Source organism: Arachis hypogaea, chromosome 9 (assembly GCF_003086295.3).
Source record: "Arachis hypogaea cultivar Tifrunner chromosome 9, arahy.Tifrunner.gnm2.J5K5, whole genome shotgun sequence".
Classification (NCBI taxonomy): domain Eukaryota; kingdom Viridiplantae; phylum Streptophyta; class Magnoliopsida; order Fabales; family Fabaceae; genus Arachis; species Arachis hypogaea.
In genome coordinates this window covers 2325658-2333908 of record NC_092044.1, presented here as the reverse complement: position 1 = coordinate 2333908, position 8251 = coordinate 2325658, and positions in this window count along the sequence as shown.

Here is an 8251-nt window from a genome sequence, read left to right as displayed (position 1 = left end):
TTAAGAATTAACTCCTTGTTCTCCTTTAATTAATATATGTTTTGTAGTTGTGTGGATGATAAGTATAGTGGCCGCACAAGAAGAAGTGAAGACGTGCACAGAGATTTGGGTTGACGAAGATTGCAAGAGAGGCAACCCTTTTAGTAATTGTCGCATCAATTGTGAAGAAAAATATGGTCCTTATAGCTACGGTGGAGCTTGCTTAAAACATCAATCCTTTTGTGCATGCAAGCATATATGTTAAAACTTAGGGAAAATTCCACTTCCCTCTCCTGTGAGATGTTAAAATGACACTTCCCTCCCTTTTATTTTATAAATGTACATTTTCTTCCCTTTTAACTTTTAAAAAACCTTCTCTTTAATCCATTTTAAACTTTTTGTGTTAACTAATGTTAACTTTATCCATTTTTTAAGAAAAAATAAATTATTTTTTTAAAAAATACCCATTAACAAAAATTTTATTTTTTATTATTATATTTTTTTACTAAAATATTTTTTAATAAATTATTTTTTATTGATTAAATTGTATTTTTAAAAAATTTAATAATTATATTATTTTTTTTCTAAAATATCCTTCAATAATTTTTTAATTATTAAATTATAATTTTACCAAAATTTTCGTTAACGATTTTTTTATATTTTACTATTAATTTTTTGATATCTATATATATTATTTTAATATTAAATAAAAAATTTTAGTAAGATTATTTTTCAATATCAATATATATTAATTGTTATATATATTAACAGTGGTAAAATTTTTTTATTAATGTTAAAATAATATATATTGATATCAAAAAATTAATAGTAAAATATAAAAATAATTGTTCATAAAAATTTTGGTAAAATCAAAATTTAATAATTAAAAAATTATTGAAGGATAGATATCTTAGAAAAAAATAATTTAATTATTAATTTTTTTAAAAGTATTTTTATAAAAATACAATTTAATCAATAAAAAATAATTTATTAAAGGGTATTTTGGTAAGTAAAATTTAATGATAAAAAATAAAAATTTTTGTTCATGGATATTTTTTCAAAAAATAATTTATTTTTTCTTAGAAAATGGATAAAGTTAACACAAAAATTTTAAAATGGATTAAAGAGGAGATTTTTTAAAAGTTAGAAGGGAGGAGAATGTACATTTATAAAATAGAGGGAAGGGGAGTGAAATTTTCCCTAAAATTTATTAAAAGTAATAATGAGGTGGCTATTTATGTAAAAATAATTGCTGAGATTTCGATATTTGTTATGTTGTTAAGTAAGTTAATCAATTATATTATTTCTTTAAATATTTCTATTATTTTTACATAAAAATATTATTATATGAATATATAATTGTCGAAAAATAATTCTTTGGAAACCCACTTGTAATGGGTGGGTTTCTGAAGTTTAAAGCTTCAAGTTTCTTCCTCTATCCTTTGTTTATTAAAAAAATTAAAAATTAAAAAACAAATAAAAACCCTAGTGATAAATAAAGTTATTAATCAATAAAGAAGCATCTTTGCTGTTGAAAAAAGCAAAAGAATTGAAACTTAGATATTGTATATTATGGTAATATATTCGTAATGAGAATCTCTCCATTTTATTAGATGTAATGAATTATCTATATTTATAAAGTTCATAAGTACGGACTATTTTATTTGTGTATCGTTATGTTAAAAAATTTCGGTGCATTGTGAATTTAAACTGTTATATATATAAAAAGAAGACAATAATAATAATAATGATACAATAATAATAATGATAGAGGAGCAAGAGGAGAAAAAAGAAAAAGACGAAAGAAATCGAAGAAATTCAAATGAGAAAAAAAGAAGGAGGGAGAGATAGAGGTGGTGGTGACAACGACAATAACAAAGAAGAAAAATAAGAAAAAAGATGAGGAGGAGGAAAAGGAGGAGAAGAAGAAGAAGATGATAATGGAGAAGGAGGATGAGGAGGAAGAGGAGTTTTGGATTATCATTAAATAATTTCAATATATTTTGGATTTAATTTCGATACATTATGGTCTGAATTTATTTTGAATTGAGTTTGTTTGCGTGTCATCATCATTATGGAATTTCGGTACATTTTGGATTTAAACTGTTATACATATAAAAAGAAGACAACGATAATGATAATAACGATAACAATGATGATGATAATAATGATGATGGGAGAGGAAGAAGAAAAAGAAAGACGAGATAGAAGAAATTCAAATGAAAAAAGATAGTGCTACACAATGATAATAATGAAAGAGAAAAATGAAGAAAAAAGAGAAAGGAAGAGGAGAAGAAGAAGAAGCAGCAGTATTAGGGGTGGAAAAAAGAGAAAGAAGACAAAAGAATCTATATAAAAAAAAAGAATCCTACAGAAAAAGAAGTCGTCAAAAGACAATTAAAGATAATGGTGTGTGGATGTCAGTTAGTTTATATGAACTTTGTTGGATTTGGTTGGGTAATTAATTTGGTTGTAAAGCATTATTCTTACTGTTATGAAATTACTCATTCTAAAAGTTTAAATTGATAGAAGCAGGTAACATAAATGGTTATATCTCTAACATTCTCTCTTAAGTAAGAGCCTTTCTTTTAGGTTTGCTTGATTTTTTATTTAGATATTATTTTTTTCTTTTATTTGTCTTATGCTATGTTTTTACTTTTGGGGTTTACTAAGAATCGAACTCTTAACTATTCAGACATAGAGTTCTAATACCATGTTATGAAACCACTCATCTCAAAGTTTAAACTGATAGTGTAAGACCCAGAATTTTCAAATAAATCTTATTATGAATTAATTTCAATTCATTTATTCATTAGAAATTTTATTTTCAGAAATTATTTTATTAAAGCTAATTAAATCAAAAATTAAATCAGATTTTGATAATTAATTAGAATTTTACCTAATTTTATAATTATTGAATTATTTTTTATGTTTAAATTAAAAAATTAGTAGTTATGGAATAACAAGAATATTTATGTGACTTAATTCAAATAATTGATATTTCTATGATTTAATACTTTAAGTTTTAGGAATAAAGAAAATTAATCTTATTATCTTATAAATTCAATTAGAGAATTTGATTTCAAATCAATTAGTATTTTAATACAACAAATAATATTTTAAAATAATTTTAAAGATTAAATTAGATTTCAAATTAACACTCTATACCCTAATTTGATTAAAAATAACCAAAATCCAAATTAAACCCTAAATTGCTAAAACAAAAACCCTAATCCTAATTTTTCCTAAATTAGCCGCCATTTTCCCCCTTTCCCTTTCTCTAACACAGACACACCCACAACACATACGGATAGAGGAAAGAAAGAAAGGAAAAAGAAAAAAGAAAGAGAAGAGGGAAGACGGAGAGGAGTGGGGAGCTGAAGGAGAGAAGGAGAGGAGAGAAAGGAGCACCGCCGCTGCTGTGGTTGCGCGTGTTCATCCTCATCGCCGCTATGGGTCCGATGCCGTCAAGTTCGAAGGAGAAAGGGAGAGCGATGCCGAGATTGAGAGAGACAGAGACGGTGTGACATGAGGAAGGAGGCGAGCTGTTTGCGTCACCACCGCGTCGCTGTGCGCGCCACCGTCGCTGAGCCTTGTCGCCGCCGCCGATGGTTCTATCATTGCTATGCGTCACCGTCCAGGGAAGGGAGATAAGACGTGCGACTCAGGGACGCACCGAGGAGGAAAAGCGCCGCCGTTCGCCACTGTCGCTGCTGGAGGCTGCGCCGCTGTGCCTCTCGCTGCCGGAAAATGGTGCTGTTGCTGTAGGAGATTGTCGTCAGAGCTGCTGCTCCAGTTCCGTCATTCTTCCTTTCACAGTAAGTTGCCTGTGCTCTGAAGTTCGTATTGTAATCGTTCTAGTTATCTGCAGTTAAGGATTCTGATGTATAGATGTTGTAAGGTTAATTTTATGGGGTTGCATGTCAAAAATTGAGGTTGCTGCTGAACCATCAGAGTTTTCGGCTGCTATCGAAGCTGCTGTCCGATCAATTTGGAAGCTGTTATTGTGTTGTTCTATTCTATTTATCATGGTAAGATTATTCGGTTCCGTTCTTGTTTATCGCAATACTCTATTATCAATTATGTTCTAATATCACTCAATATCCATTCAACGTTAATTCTAAATTATGTCAGATATGTGGTTGTTGCCGTGATCCCTGAGGTTGCTTGGGAATTTCTGCGATTGCTGCCGATTAACATGAGAATAAGGATTTAATGGGTTTAATTATGTAACTTGCGACTAATCGAGGTAGATGTTTTTCTTAAAATCTATTTTATATTATAGAGTTGTTATAAATAGATATTGATGCAAAAAGATATATTTCTGTGATTATATTTGTCTTGTGGATGTGATGGTTTGTTAGACTGAATTATTGGTTGCTTGATTGCGTGAGTTGTGTATGGTTGTTGAAAAGAAATTGGTTTGAAATGTTATTTACTTGATTATTATGAAAAGTGGAATTTCTTGGTTTTGGAATTTATTTGGTAATGTAAATGAGTCGATTTTTTGAGATACGAAAATAAATTGATTCTCGAAGCAGTTTGATTTTTGAGTTAGTCTGATTTTATAAATGATTTAATATTTGAGCTGGTTTGATTTTAAAGAGTTTTATTATTGGAATTGGTTCGATTTGAAAATAATTTGATATTGAAAATAGTTGAATTTTGGAAAATGATTGAGATTTAGAAATGGTTGAGAAAAGGTTTCAGAAATGTTTGGATAGGACCCGAAAAGGGTGGCAGTGTTCGAGTTTTAGAGGAGATGCTGCCGAAATTTTATAAAAAATTGGAAGTTTCGTTTGGAGTATTTATTTAAAAAGATTTAGTTTTTAAACATTATATGTTTTAAGATTAATTTATTTAGAAAGGAAAGAATTATGGTTTGGATTGGGATTGCTGTTTAATAGAATGGAAAGAAGAATGATAAGGATTGACTTTAAAATGTGATTTTTGAATGAATTTTGGAAATGAGATATGGATTGACGAATGATGATGATATTGAGAATGGCTTAGATATTGATGAATGATGAATGAATTATTCATATGGCTTATGAATTTGAATTATCTGAGACACGAATTTTCCTGGGTAGACGCAGTGGCTTGCCACCACTTGCTCCAGGTTGAAACTCGATACTCTATTGACCCTACGACATAAGGGTGACCGGGCACTATAAATTTCCGGGAATGGTACCCCCATTAAGCTATTTGATATATACTTATGAGAAAAAGCTATGCATAAATTCATGGGAATGCGCGTTGGGGGACAATCTAAGATTTTTGGACTTGCATTGTCGGGTTGGCTGGACAACTGACAGATGAGCTCATTAGCCATAGGACAGGCATGCATCATATGCATTTGTATGCTTTATTTGGGTTTGAATTCTGTTTTGGTTTGCCTAATTGTTGAACTATTCTTAACTGCTACATGAACTATTTGCTGTAACTGTTACCTAAACATGTGCTTTCCTTGTATGTTTTTCCTGTGTTTAATCTGGTGTGCTATTTTTTAGAATGAACTTTGGTGTTGAATTGAGGAATGTGTTGATTGATTGCGTGGTTGGTTTCTGATTAAGATTATCTTATAAGAAAAGAAAGGTTTTGGGTTTCTGAAAGATTAAACATTGTTTCTTTGAAAAGGTTTTGAACGATTAGCTATTGGTTTTTTAAAAGGATTCATAAGGCAATGATAATCACTGAGTTTGAAAACCGTTCTCTTATTAAATATCTTCTTATGACAATTCTGAAACTCCGTAGTGAGACCGTGTGGTTAGGTTCTCACCCCCTATAGCTTTACCTTTTCCGGAATCGGAGGAAGGAGCATTATGGAGAGTTATACCGCGTATTGGTTTATATGATGTTGTGATAATTAGATAATTTTTCTTTCCTCGTCTTTTTTATTACAATTTTGTAAGAGGGATAGGAGTTGTATGATGTATATTATGTTATAAGCTATTATGTAAGAAGTCTTATATATGAACCTATGCCTGTTTGTTTTTTTTTTGTAAAGTATTTATTTCCGGTTTTTAATGAAGTCAACGATACGGTATCAAGTCAAAGGCTCTTATTTTAATATTAAGTATATGAAGTTAGTCGTAATACTTCTTGCTATCAAAGTAGCGCAGCCGGAAGCGTAACATTCTGATAGTAAGGGTGTTACAGATAGAAAAAAGGCAATATTAATGATTATATCTTTAACACTTCCCAAATTGTATAATGTGTAATGTGTCACATTGTAACAATTTTAAAATATTAGAAAATTAAATAACATGTTTAAAATATTAAAAATAATTTTAGAATTTGACTCAAATATTAAAAATAAAAACGACATTTTACTATTTTATTTATATTATATTATTGTTTAAAGATAAATATATAAGAAATGTCTCTTAAGAAAAGATGAATAATAAATAAGTTTAATCTAGCATAGCTCTAAATTGTGATACTAATAACAATGAAGAGAATTGTATTATAGTATATTTATAACATACTCATGGAATATTCCATATGTGAAATGATACCTCATCCATGAATAACATAACTGTCTTTTGATATTATAATGCTAATTATTAAGCAATTAGCTTTTTTTTTTTTCAAATTTATCTTTAATGATAGAGTAAAGTATCGTTTTTGTCCCCAACGTTTATAGTAAGTCCTATTTGTGTTCCTAATGTTTAAATCATCCTATTTGTATCCCTAACGTTTATAAAAGTGATTCAATATTATTCTACTATCAATTATACTAACAAATCAGATTATATTTTTTAATTATTCTCACTTGGATATATTCATTTTCAATTAGGTCTCACTTGGATGTGTTAGATTTTAATATTATACCCACTATTTGTGTTTAGATTCAATTATCTCCTTAGAAAAGTGAATTATGTAAATGTTGTAGAAATTAGTTTCAACTTTTGATGAGCTATTTTTCGGAGTGGATCATCAATTCTATCTCAGACATTTGTATTCTAACTTCAAAAAGAGATTTTTAAACTCAAACTAAAGCGTTCATGATGTGTAATTGACGGCAGGATAACATTGAATCACTTTTACAAACATTAGGGATACAAATAGAACGATTTAAACGTTAAAGACACAAATAGGATTTACCCCAAACGTTAGGAACAAAAACGATATTTTACTCTTAATAATTTGTCTCTACTTACACCTAGTTGTTTTACATTTTACAAAATTAATTTTTCTATCAAAATAATATATTTTTCTTTAATTATGTATGTAATTTTAATATCTTTTATTATGTGCTAGTGTTGCAATTCAATATTGATTTTAGTTATTCTACACTCTCTGCCCTCGTTTTTCTTGCCTAGGTTCTTCTCCCACAAGCTTGCACTCTAAAAACCTTTAAAATTTTATAGCCTTTCATAAACACTAGAATTCATTGTTAGTTGAGTATTTATTTAACTTAACGTTAACTTGTGTATTTTGGTAAGTTGTAACATAAGCATATATAGCTTTGTAAAAATTAACCTTTTTAAAAAATATTTATTTTAAAATATTTATTATTAAAAATAATTTGGTATATAAACCGAATTATTAAAAACAACTATATATACCGAAACAAATCTACTTTTTTTTCAAGTAGATGATTATTTTAATAGGAAGATGCTATATTGTTATTGTTACTTTTGGTCTCGAATAAGGGTTGTTTTAGAAATTTAAAAAATATTAAGAGTAAATATCCCACTCGATCTCTGATAATTATCTCGAAAGGACAACGAGGTTTTTAAGAAAAAAAATACTCAATCTAGTTTTTAATCTTTTTTTAGGCTGATTAATTCCTATGCAAAAAAAAAATAATATTGACATTTTTTGGTATAGGAACTAATCAATCTCATAAAAATAAAGTTCAGGAGTCAAATTAAGTATTTTTTTTTTATTAAAAATCTCATTATTTTTTGAGGTAATTGTCAGGGACTGTTTTGAATTTTTTTAAAATATTAATTATTTCCATCAATATCCGTATAGAATCTGAGAGGAGAGAGTGTGTGTAACTTGAAAGGGAAAATTAATAGAGAACTGTTAGGGGTGAAAGTTTTTAGACTAAAAAAATAGGAGAATTAATTAATGATGTTAGTTCAAAAGTAAGGCAAAAATAAAGAAAAATGTTGTTTGAATAAGTGTATAAAAAGATGATTTCACAAGGGTAATATCGTACAATTAGTTTTAATTATTTATCCGAAATTGTAATTATGCGTTTAATTTATGTGTGTAATTATAGCTAGGCACTTATTTGAGGCTGAAGTATTAATTCAAT